At 55.4% G+C, this 10,240-nt stretch overlaps 1 long non-coding RNA gene across 1 annotated transcript; it reads right to left on the bottom strand.

The window, feature by feature from the left end:
* Nucleotides 1-7,238: 7,238 nt before the first annotated feature.
* Nucleotides 7,239-9,068, bottom strand: LOC310887895. Its single transcript, XR_014575787.1, has 3 exons — nt 8,932-9,068; nt 8,167-8,262; nt 7,239-7,471 (listed from the first exon to the last, which is right to left on the bottom strand). It is a non-coding gene; the product is annotated as an uncharacterized lncRNA (long non-coding RNA).
* Between the last annotated feature and the right edge of the window lie 1,172 nt (nt 9,069-10,240).

The raw sequence follows: 10,240 nt of genomic DNA, 5'->3' as shown, positions 1-10,240 counted from the left end.
TTAAAGTCGTGACCAGATATTTCATCATTTCATAAGCCATTGTTACACCGCACAGTACCATAACAATCTTAAACCAGGGCCCGGAAAGGATAAACAGTGCAACAGGGAGCACATACAGAAAGTAACGCACCATAAAACTCAATTTGGAATACAGGTACAGCAGACTGGAGATTAAGGCAATCAACATCGTGACTAGCAACTATTAAGCAGGTACAATACTTATACCAATTTTAGTTTAACACACTCTGGTCAGATTTGTCGATATCTCAACCCTTCGGGCCCCACGTTGGGCGCCAAAAAGACTGTTGTGGTTTAACCCGGCTGGCAGCTAAACACCACACAGCCGTTCGCTCACCCTCCCCCCTCCCTCTCTGGGATGGGGGAGAGAAACGGGAAAGTGAAGCCTGTGAGTTGAGATAAAGACAGTTTATTAAGACAGGAAAATAATAATAACAATAATAATAATAATAGTGATAATGGTAATAGTATTAACAATAATAATGTGTAAGAAAACAAGTGATGCACAATGCAATTGCTCACCACCCGCTGACCGATGCCCAGCCTATTCCCGAGCAGCCGGCCCCCCCACCCCGGCCAGCCACCCCTATATATTGTTTAGCATGACGTCAGATGGTATGGAATACCCCTTTGGCCAGTTTGGGTCAGCTGTCCTGGGTCTGTCCCCTCCCAGCTCCTGCTGCACCCCTAGCCTGCTCGCTGGCAGGACAGAGCAAGAAGCCGAAAAGTCCTTGGCCTGGTGTAAACACTGCTCTGCAACAATTAAAACATCAGCATGTTATCAGCGCTCTTCTCATCCTAATCCAAAACATAGCACCCTACCGGCTACTATGAGCTACTTAACTCTGTCCTAACTGGAACCAGGACACTCACTCACCATGGACATGGCCCAGATGCAACATTGCAGTGGGTTTACGTGGCAAGGTTTTGGTAGCAGGGGGCCATAGGGGTGGCTTCTGTGAGAAGGATCTAGAAGCTGCCCCATGTTAGGTAAGGGCCCCACTGCTGACCAGAGCTGAGCCAATAACTGATGTTGTTTTGCGCCTCTGTGAGAGCATATTTAAGACAGCGAAAAAAAAAAATGCTATGCCACGCAGCAGCTGGGAGAGTGAGAGGAGTGAGGAACAGCCTTGCAGTCGCCAAGGTCAGTGAAGAAGGAGGGGGAGAGGTGCTCCAGGCGCCGGAGCAGAAGTCCCCTGTGGCCTGTGGTGAGGACCATGGTGAAGCAGGTTGTCCCCCTGCAGTCCATGGACTACCACGGTGGAGCAGGGTTCCACCCTGCAGCCCGTGGAGGAGACCACGGTGGAGCAGGTGGACCTGCACTGAAGGAGGCTGCGGCCTGTGGAAAACCCCCACCAGAGCAGATTCCGGGCCGGACCTGCTGCCCGTGGAGAGGAGCCCACGCAGGAGCAGGTGACCTGGCAGGAGCTACTGCCTGTGGGGGATCCAGGTTGGAGCAATTTGCTCCTGAGTGATGGACCCCGTAGTACGGACTCATACCTGGAGCAGTTCTTGAAGAGCTGCTGCCTGTGGGAAGCCCACGCCGGATCAGTTCAGCAAGGACTGCATCCCGTGGAAGGGACCCCACAGCACAGGGGACGAGAGTGACCGAGAAGGAGCAGCGGAGAAGAAGCGCTATAGACTGACCATAACCCCCATTCCCCCGTTCCCCTTCGCTGCTCGGGGGGAGGAGGTGGAAGAAGGTGGATGGGGGGGAAGATGCTTTTGGTTTCTTTCCTTTGTTTCTCACTTCTCTAGCTTGTTAGTAATAGGCAATAAATCTTACTATCTCCCTATGCTGAGTCTGTTTTGCCCGTCACAATAATTACTGCGTGATCTCCCTGTCCTTATCTCAACCCTTGAGCCCTTTTCATCGTATTTGCTCCCCATTCCTCTTTGAGGAGGGGGAGTGAGTGAGCGGTTGTGGTGGAGCTCGGCCGCTCACCCGAGTAAAACCACCACAAACGTGTACAATCAAGTTGCCAAAGTACTGAGCTGATGCAGCCCACTGTACAGGGGGGTCCTTGGCAAAACAATGATGTGGGAAGGGTGAACTCCGGCTGGAGGAGAAGTATGATGTGGATGACAGTCTGTGAATAAAAATGGATGGGTTAACCTGGATATTGGTTTCTGGGGCTATTTCCGATACTTCTGGGTATCTGAAACCTCTGCATGGATCAGAAGAGCATGGCATAGTCCTTCAAGGTGACTGTCCTCCATTGGCAGTGGCTACAGGAGGTAGAAAAGACATGAACTGGGACAGCTGCTATGCACTGCCTTGCAGGGTAAAGACAAAAGAGTGCTCCTCTTCCTTGAACATCACCACCGGGATGAGGAGTCCATGTATCAGGCTTGGACATAGACCCCTTGCACCTATGTTTCAGTGTGAGGCTCCTAAGGTAGACCGGGATGCATATCTCTTGTCCTCAGCAGCACAAGCACAAACAGCTGTGTCCACTGGGTTGCCCTCTTCTGCATTTCCAGCTAGGGCAGAGGCAGAAGAAATGCTTCTCCTGCAGTGGAAGTCCAACATGCGGGAGGAGTCATGGACACTTGCTGCCCTTGGCTACCAGAAGAGGCCCCTGTGCACCTTCCATGCTGGAAAGAGGAATCGTGTCTGGAAGGACATGCGGATTTCTCTGCTCCCCTCAGCCTCCAACAAGACAGGCCCCACTGTCTCAAATGAGCTGAAGCTTTCTACGTCCCAGCTCCAGCTGTGCTCCTCTGGCTGCATCTCAAGATTTTACCCAGTATACTTGGTCTGGCTGGACCCGGCTCATTTGGAGTTCATTTGGATAGATTTCATTTACTCTGAAGTACCCAGTGCTATGCTGGACCTCATTCTCAGCAGCAATGAGAAGCTGGTGGGGAATGTGAAGCTGAAGGGCAGCCTTGGCTGCAGTGACCATGAACTGGTGGAGTCCAGCATCTCTCAGGCAGGTCAGAGGGCACAGAATAAGCTCCCAACCCTGGACAGATTATGGCCTCTTCATTGATCTGTTTTGTGGAGTATCATGGGACAAAGCCCTGGAGAGAAAAGGGGTCCGGGAATGCTGGCTATTCTTCAAGGATCACCTTCTCCAAGCTCAGGAGTGATGCATCCCAGGAAAAAGGAAGTCAGGCAAAAATGACAGGTGATCTGCATGGATGATCAAGGAGAAGCTGGCCAAACTCAAACACAAAAAAGAAGGTGTAGTGGGTTTACATGGCAAGGTTGGTTTTTTTTTAGTGGGGGGCTTCAGGAGGGGCTTCTGTGAGGAGAAGCCAGAAGCTGTCCCACGTTAGATAAGGGGCTTGCCACTGTCCAGAGCCAAGACAATAAGTGATGTTGTTTGCTCCTTTCTGAGGTCATACTTAAGAAAGGGAAAAACAAACAAACAAACAAACAAAAACAAAACAAACAAACAAACAAAAAACCTGCTGCTCAACAGCAGCTGGGAGAGAGAGGAGTGAGAAAGAGCCTTGCAGAGGCCAAGGTCAGCAAAGAAGGAGGGGGAGGATGTTCTCCCCCTTCTGCAGAAGTTCTCTTGCAGCCTGTCTCGAGGACCGTGGTGGAGCAGGTTGTCCCCCTGGGGCTCCATATGTACCATGATGGAGCAGATCTCCATGCTGCAGCCTATGGAGGAGACCACGGTCGAGCAGATGGACCTGCACTGAAGGAGGCTGCGGCCTGTGGAAGACTTCCACTGGAGCAGATTCCAGGCCGGAGCTGTAGCCTGTGGAGAGGAGCCCATGCAGGAGCAGGTGACCTGGCAGGAGCTGCTGCCCACGGGGGACCCAGGTTGGGGCAATTTGCTCCTGATGACTGGACCCTGTGGTACGGACCCATATCTGGAGCAGTTCTTGAAGAGCTGCTTCCTGTGGGAAGCCCACTCAGGATCAGTTCAACAAGGACAGCATCCCATGGGAGGGACCCAACTTTAGAGCACGGGCAGAGAGTGACTGAGAAGGAGCGGTGGAGACGAAGTGCTATAGACTGACCATAGGCCCCATTCCCCCATTCCTCTGCGCCGCTTAAGCAGAGGAGATAAAAGAGGGTGGATGGGGGGAAGATGTTTTGTGTTTCTTTCCTTTGTTTCTCATTTTTCTAGCTTGTTAGTAATAGACAGTAAATTTTAATATCTTCCTACTCTGAGTCTGTTTTGCCCATGATGATAATTATTGAGTGATCTCCCTGTCCTTATCACAACCTTTGAGCCGGTTTCATCATATTTTCTCCCCCTTTGCCTTTGAGGAGGGGGAGTGATAGAGCAGCTGTGCTGGAGCTCAGATGCCTACCTGAGTAAAACCACCACAGAAGGCTGCAGAAAATGGAAGCAAGGACAGGTAAACTGAGGAATACAGGGACATTGCCTGAGCTGCCAGGGATCAAATCAGGAAAGCTAAGGCCCTGGTAGAATTGAATCTAGACAGGAAGTTCAAGGGCAACAAGAAGGGTTTCTATAAGTATGTCAGTAATGAAAGGAAGACTAGGGAAAACATGGACCCTCTCCAGAAGGAAACAGGAGACCTGGTTACCCAGGGTATGGAGAAGACTGAGGTACGCAATGACTTCTTTGCCTCGGTCTTCACTGGAAGAGCTCTAGCCACACCATCCAAATCCCAGAAAGCAAAGGCAGGGACTGGGAGAGAGAAGAACCACTTATTGCAGAAGATCAGGTTCGGGAGTATCTAAGGAATCTGAAGGTGCACAAGTCCATGGGACCAGGTGAGATGAATCCCAGAGTCTTGAGGGAACTGGCAGATGAAGTTGCAAAGACACTACTCATAATATTTGAAAAGTGGTGGCTGTCTGGTGAAGTTCCTACTGACTGTAAAACAGAGAACATAACCCCCACTTTTTAAAAGGAAATAAAAGTAGGCCCAGGGAACTCTAGCCCAGTCAGACCCACCTCTGAGCCCATCAAGATCATGGAACAGATCCTTCTGGAAACTCTGCTAAGGCACATGACAAAGAGGTGATTGGTGACAGCCAACATGTCTTCACTAAGGGCAGATCGTGCCTGACAAATCTGTTGGCCTACTGCAATAAGGTTACATTGTTTGTGGGTAAGAGAAGAGTAACTGACGCCATCTACCTGAGTTGTGCAAAGTATTTGACACATCCTCTGTGGCATTCCTGTCTCTAAACTGGAGAGACATGGATCTGACAGTTGTCCACTCAGTGGATATAAGGAATTGTCTGGATGGTCACACTCAAAGGGTTGTGGTCAACAGACCAATGTCCAAATGGAGATCAGTTACAAAAGGTGTTCTTCAGGGGTTGGTACTGGGACCGGCACTATTTCACATCTTTGTTGGTGACATGGGCAGTGGGATCAAGTGCACCCTCAGCAAATTTGCTGATGACAGCAAGCAGTGTGGTGAGGTTGACATGCTGGAGGGAAGGGGTGTCATCTAGAGGGGCCATGACAGGCCTGTGTGAAACCCATGAACTTCAACAAGGCTGAGTGTAAAGTCCCACACATGGGTTGAAGAAGTCCTGTGCATAAATACAAGCTGGGTGGAGAAGGGAGTGAGAGCAGCCTCGTGGAGAGGATCCTGGGGGTGTTGGTGCTTGAAAAACTCAACACGAACAGGCAATATGCACTTGTAGCCCTGAAAGCAAAATCCTGGACTGCATCAGAATAAGCATAGCCAGCAGGTCAGGGGAGGTGATTCTCACTCTCTCTTCTGCACTTGTGAGACCCCACTTAAAATACTGTGTTCAACTCTGGGGCCCCCAACATTAGAAAGACATGAACATGTTGGAGAAAGTCCGGAGGATGGCCACAAAAACGGTAAGAGGGCTGGAGCATCTCTCCTATGAAGAGGGAGAAGTGGGGAATTAAGAACAGAAGGCCCTGGGAAGAACTTAGAGTAACCTTCCAGTAGCTACAGGGGGCCTAAAGGAAAGCTGGAGAGGCAATTTATTAGAAGATGTAGTAATAGGACAAGGGGTAATGGCTTTAAACTCAAAGAAGGTAGATTGAAATTAGATATTCAGAAGAAATCATTTACTCTGAGGGTGGTGCGGCACTGGAGCAGGTTGCCCAGAAAGGTTGTCGGATGGTGCCCCATCCCTGGAAGCCTTCAAGGCCAGGCTGGATGGGGCTTTGAGCAACATGATTTTGAGGAAGGTGTCCCTGACACAGCCAGGACAGCTGACCCAAAGGGATTAAACAGATGTTCCAGACCATCCAGCAGCCCCTGCAGCCCACCACCCCACTACCAAAAGCATCTCTCAGGCTGCAGCAGAGGAGTCTGCTGGGGAAGAGCTGCGGAGGACCTACCAGCAGGATCAGGGAGGGCAGTTTGGGTGCCAGTTCCTGCCAGGGGTCCAACCCTTCTCTCCACTTAGATCCTGCAGGAGAGGTTACTCTGTCTGTGGGTGCTGGGCAGGCATCCTTGGGCTCCTTGGGGGCCCAAGGCTGTAGAAGATGGGTGCTACCAGCGAGTACATCATGAGGCATCACACAGAGCCACTTTTGCTGGAAACTGCCTGTGGCTGGCGGGATGGAAATGTCTCCGTCAGCAGGAACATTGTCCAGGGACTGGGGGTTCTGGCATCCCCCCAGCCAGACCCCTATCCCGTTGGTCCCAAGACATGCCCGTTCCCCATGATTACAGCTTTGAGCTCTACTCCAATTGGTTAACCTCAGAGAGACACCCCGACACCTGGGCAAGGAAGCACTGGATCTGGGGCAAAGCCCCCAGAGGGTTTTAATATTAACATTTGCCAACACACAGCATAAAAACAGAGGAATACCAAGAGGGGAAATACCCATGTGTGTCTGCTACCTGCTGGAAAAGGGAGACCGTTCCCTGGTGCTCACAGCTCTCCCAGTGGCACTGAGCTCTCCTCCCTCCCGGCTGCAGCCAGCTGCTGGGCAGGGCTGGGCTCTGCTGGCCTGGGGTTCTGGGACCCTTGTGCATGGGGCTCCAGTGACACATCCTGGGTGTCCTCGTGGGGACATGCCAGAGACACCTCTTCAGCATCGTCATAGCCCATGCTTCCCGGGAAGGGGGACGAGGTGTCTCCCTCAGCTCCAGGGTCCCCAGTACTTCTCTGGGAGTGCAGGCTTCCCCCTGTAAGCATCAAGGCAGGCTGCTGTGGTTGGGTCTGTAGGGTGCCCCTCCGGGCTGTACATCACCTTCCTCCTCCTCGCCAGCTCTGAGACATTCAGCCCATTCTCCAGGCCCCCGGAAATATCCCAGGGCAGGTTCTCCATGTCGGGTGATCAGGCTCTCGATACAGCATGGACCTGTCTGGCCCTGGGGTTGTCACCTAGGAAGCGGCAGCGCTGCATTGCCCTCTCACCTGTGGCTGCATCCCTGGGCCCATCTCCTTCCTCTGGTATCCTGGGCACTTCCCAGTCCCCCTGCCCAGGGACAGGATCCTCCCCAGGGTCAGACACCTCCCCAGCATCATCGTAGCCATCTGCTGGGTCACCTCCGGGCAGGACAGGGACATCTGAAACGAGAGTAGGTGGTGGCAGTGAGAAGGGATGTCGTGCAGAGCAGAGGATGGGAGGGTGTGCGGGGTCACAGGGCTGACATGCTGCTGGTGTCAGGGCCAAAGCAGAGCCCTCGTCCTTCCAGCTCTGATGATGGCACTCAGTGGCACCGCTGTCTGTCGGTCTGCAGGCAGGAGAGATGGAGCTCTTTCTCCCCCCATCCCAGCTCTGATCCCTGGGGTGGCTCCAGACCATCCTCCTCCTCACTGTGCCTGGGGTAGGGCTGCAGCCAGGTCAGGGACGCCTCTGAAGAGGAGCCTGCAGAGAGCTGCAGCGGTGCTCTGGGATGAGCCCTTCTGCCCTGACTTGTGGTCAGCACTGCTGTGGATGGGCACCGTGGGGAGGAGACCAGTTCCCTTGGCACGAGGCATTTTTCAGAGAGGCTCCCAGACCTGCCCTAAGACAGCCCCTTCACTCAGCCCTTGGATGTCCCCAGGGTGCAGGGCCAGGCAGAGAGGGGCTGTCCCCTCTGGGATGGGCAGAGCTGGTGGGGAGGAAGCTCCTCTGTGGGGACCAGCACCTGGATGCTCTCCCACAGACCTCATGGCCCAACCATTTCAGGAACCATGAGCAGGAGCTTCAGGGGACAACCCTGGTCTGGGACAGGGAGAAAGGGCCCTGCAGATGTGCCCCCACAGGGACATGCACCCACCTGAGAGACTGAACCTTGGCTGCTTCTCCCATGTCAGGCTGTAAGCGATCTCCTCATACACGGCCTCAGGGAAGGGCTCCCCAGTTCTCCCAGAGCCTGGGGACAGAGGCAGGGCTGGTCTGGGGATGGGCAGAGAGGGATGGGACCCCACTGGGATCCCCCAGCCCCATTCCCTGGGCCAGCACAGGGTTGTCCCCACAGCACAGCCCCATTGTGTTGTGTTGGCACTGCAGCCACAACGCCGGGGATGGCAGCATCCCCATGGAGATGGTCTGGGGCAGCGTCAGCCTCGCACCATCCTTCTGGAGACAGCCCTTGTGCCGCTTTGTTCCTGGGGTCACGTCCCAGTGCAGACCCTGCACCAGCTCCCGCATTTCCCCTCCCCATGGAGCTGCTCCATCTCTGCCCCACGCGTCAATAGCACAGCCCGTGCCCTGATGGGGGGTTGCTGGAACCACATTGATGGACCCCGCTGCCCCACGCTCCTCCTGCCAGTGCTGCCCAGAGCACTGCCAGCAGTGCATCCTCCCTGTCTCCCCCAGCCCAGCTCTCACATTTCTCTTCTCACCCCAGGACTGATGCCCCAGGGTCTGGGCTCTCTCCACCCCTTGCTGCTAGTGCCCCATGGTCTGTCAGTCAGTGGGGCAGCACATGGGGCAGGAGGCAGCACATAGCTGTTTCTGTGCCCCAGGACACCAACACCCCCAGCACACCCAGCCCTGCCAGGAGGTATCTCCCCCCCAGGACCACTGGGGAAGGACCCACCTCTGCGCCGAGCCCTGGCACTTCGCACCTGCCCAGCCAGGAGGGCCAGGAGCAGGCAGAGGAGGGCCCCCAGGATGATGCAGATGATGACAGGCACCGAGAGTCTCTCACTGGTGGTGGTCAGAGGGCCCCGGGGGGGATCTGCATGGGCAGGAACATGGCAGGGGCAGCATCAGGCAAGGGAGAGTTTGGGGGCAGGACACGCCACTCCTGACCACACAAGGCAGCAGGGGCTGGGGGGGACAGGGCTGGGTGATGGGGCAGCTCCCACCCTGCTGGGTACATCACAGACTTCCCCCAGATCCCTCGATTTCCTGGGAGTCTCACAGTCCAGCAGGGAGCCCCTTCCCTTGGCTGTGGGTCACAGCCTGGCCATGGGCAGACCCAGCCCCAGGGGAAGAAAAACTTACCTGCTCGTGGGGGGGGTGTTGCTGTCCTGGGTGCAGCTGCAGGGGAGGAGAAGGAGAGCCAGGCTGAGAGGCTGGGGCTGCGGTACCAGGCAGCCTCCCTGGCAGACGGCCCCAACATGTGCCACCTGAATTGTCCCTCCTGCGGGGCTGGGCAGGGTGGCAGGGAAAGGGCACAGCACCACTGCTCTCGGCTGCTCACAGGAATGTGCAGGCAGCCCAGGGGATGTGCGGGGACATCCAGCCCCACAGAGGCTGCTCCCCACCCACCACCAGCCTCCCACTCTGCAGGGACACCCTTGCTCGGGCCCGCACTGGGGACATGGATGTCCCCAGGGTGCAGGGCCAGGCAGAGAGGGGCTGTCCCCTCTGGGATGGGCAGAGCTGGTGGGGAGGAAGCTCCAGCATTGGAGACGCCCAAGCCAGCTCTTTGCCAAGCCCCCAGCGATGTCTCCCAGCCCCACTGCTCACCTGAGCAATGCACAGCTGCATCTGCCTTATGCTGGCAGGCACCGCTGTCCCCTGGCTGGGCCCAGCAGTCCTGCAGAGACAGCTCTGTCCCCCTGCACTCCATCAGCCAGATGGGGCCCGTCCCCTCTCCAAAGGCAGCCTGGCCCAGGGCGTAGACCGCGGGGGCCACAGCCCAGCTGCCTGCATGCCACCTGGGCATCCCGCATGTCCCAGGCATTGTCACACAGCGTCCCCCAGGCGCCGCGCTGCCAGACCTCCACTCTGCCCGAGCAGCCATCCTCGCCTCCCACAGTGCGGATCTTCTCCCTGTCTGGGGAGGCAGTGACCTCCCATTGCACCAGGACAGCTGGGACAGCCCTGCCAGGTGAGGGGGGGACATGCAGGGGCAGCTCCCTACCTGTGCAGCTCGTGGAGTTGGGGCATGCAGCCAC

The sequence above is a fragment of the Anser anser genome (genome assembly GCF_964211835.1).
Source record: "Anser anser genome assembly, chromosome: 29".
In the NCBI taxonomy this organism is placed as follows: domain Eukaryota; kingdom Metazoa; phylum Chordata; class Aves; order Anseriformes; family Anatidae; genus Anser; species Anser anser.
The sequence above is the reverse complement of the archived record's forward strand: the minus strand, read 5'-3'. Positions and strand labels throughout refer to the sequence as shown.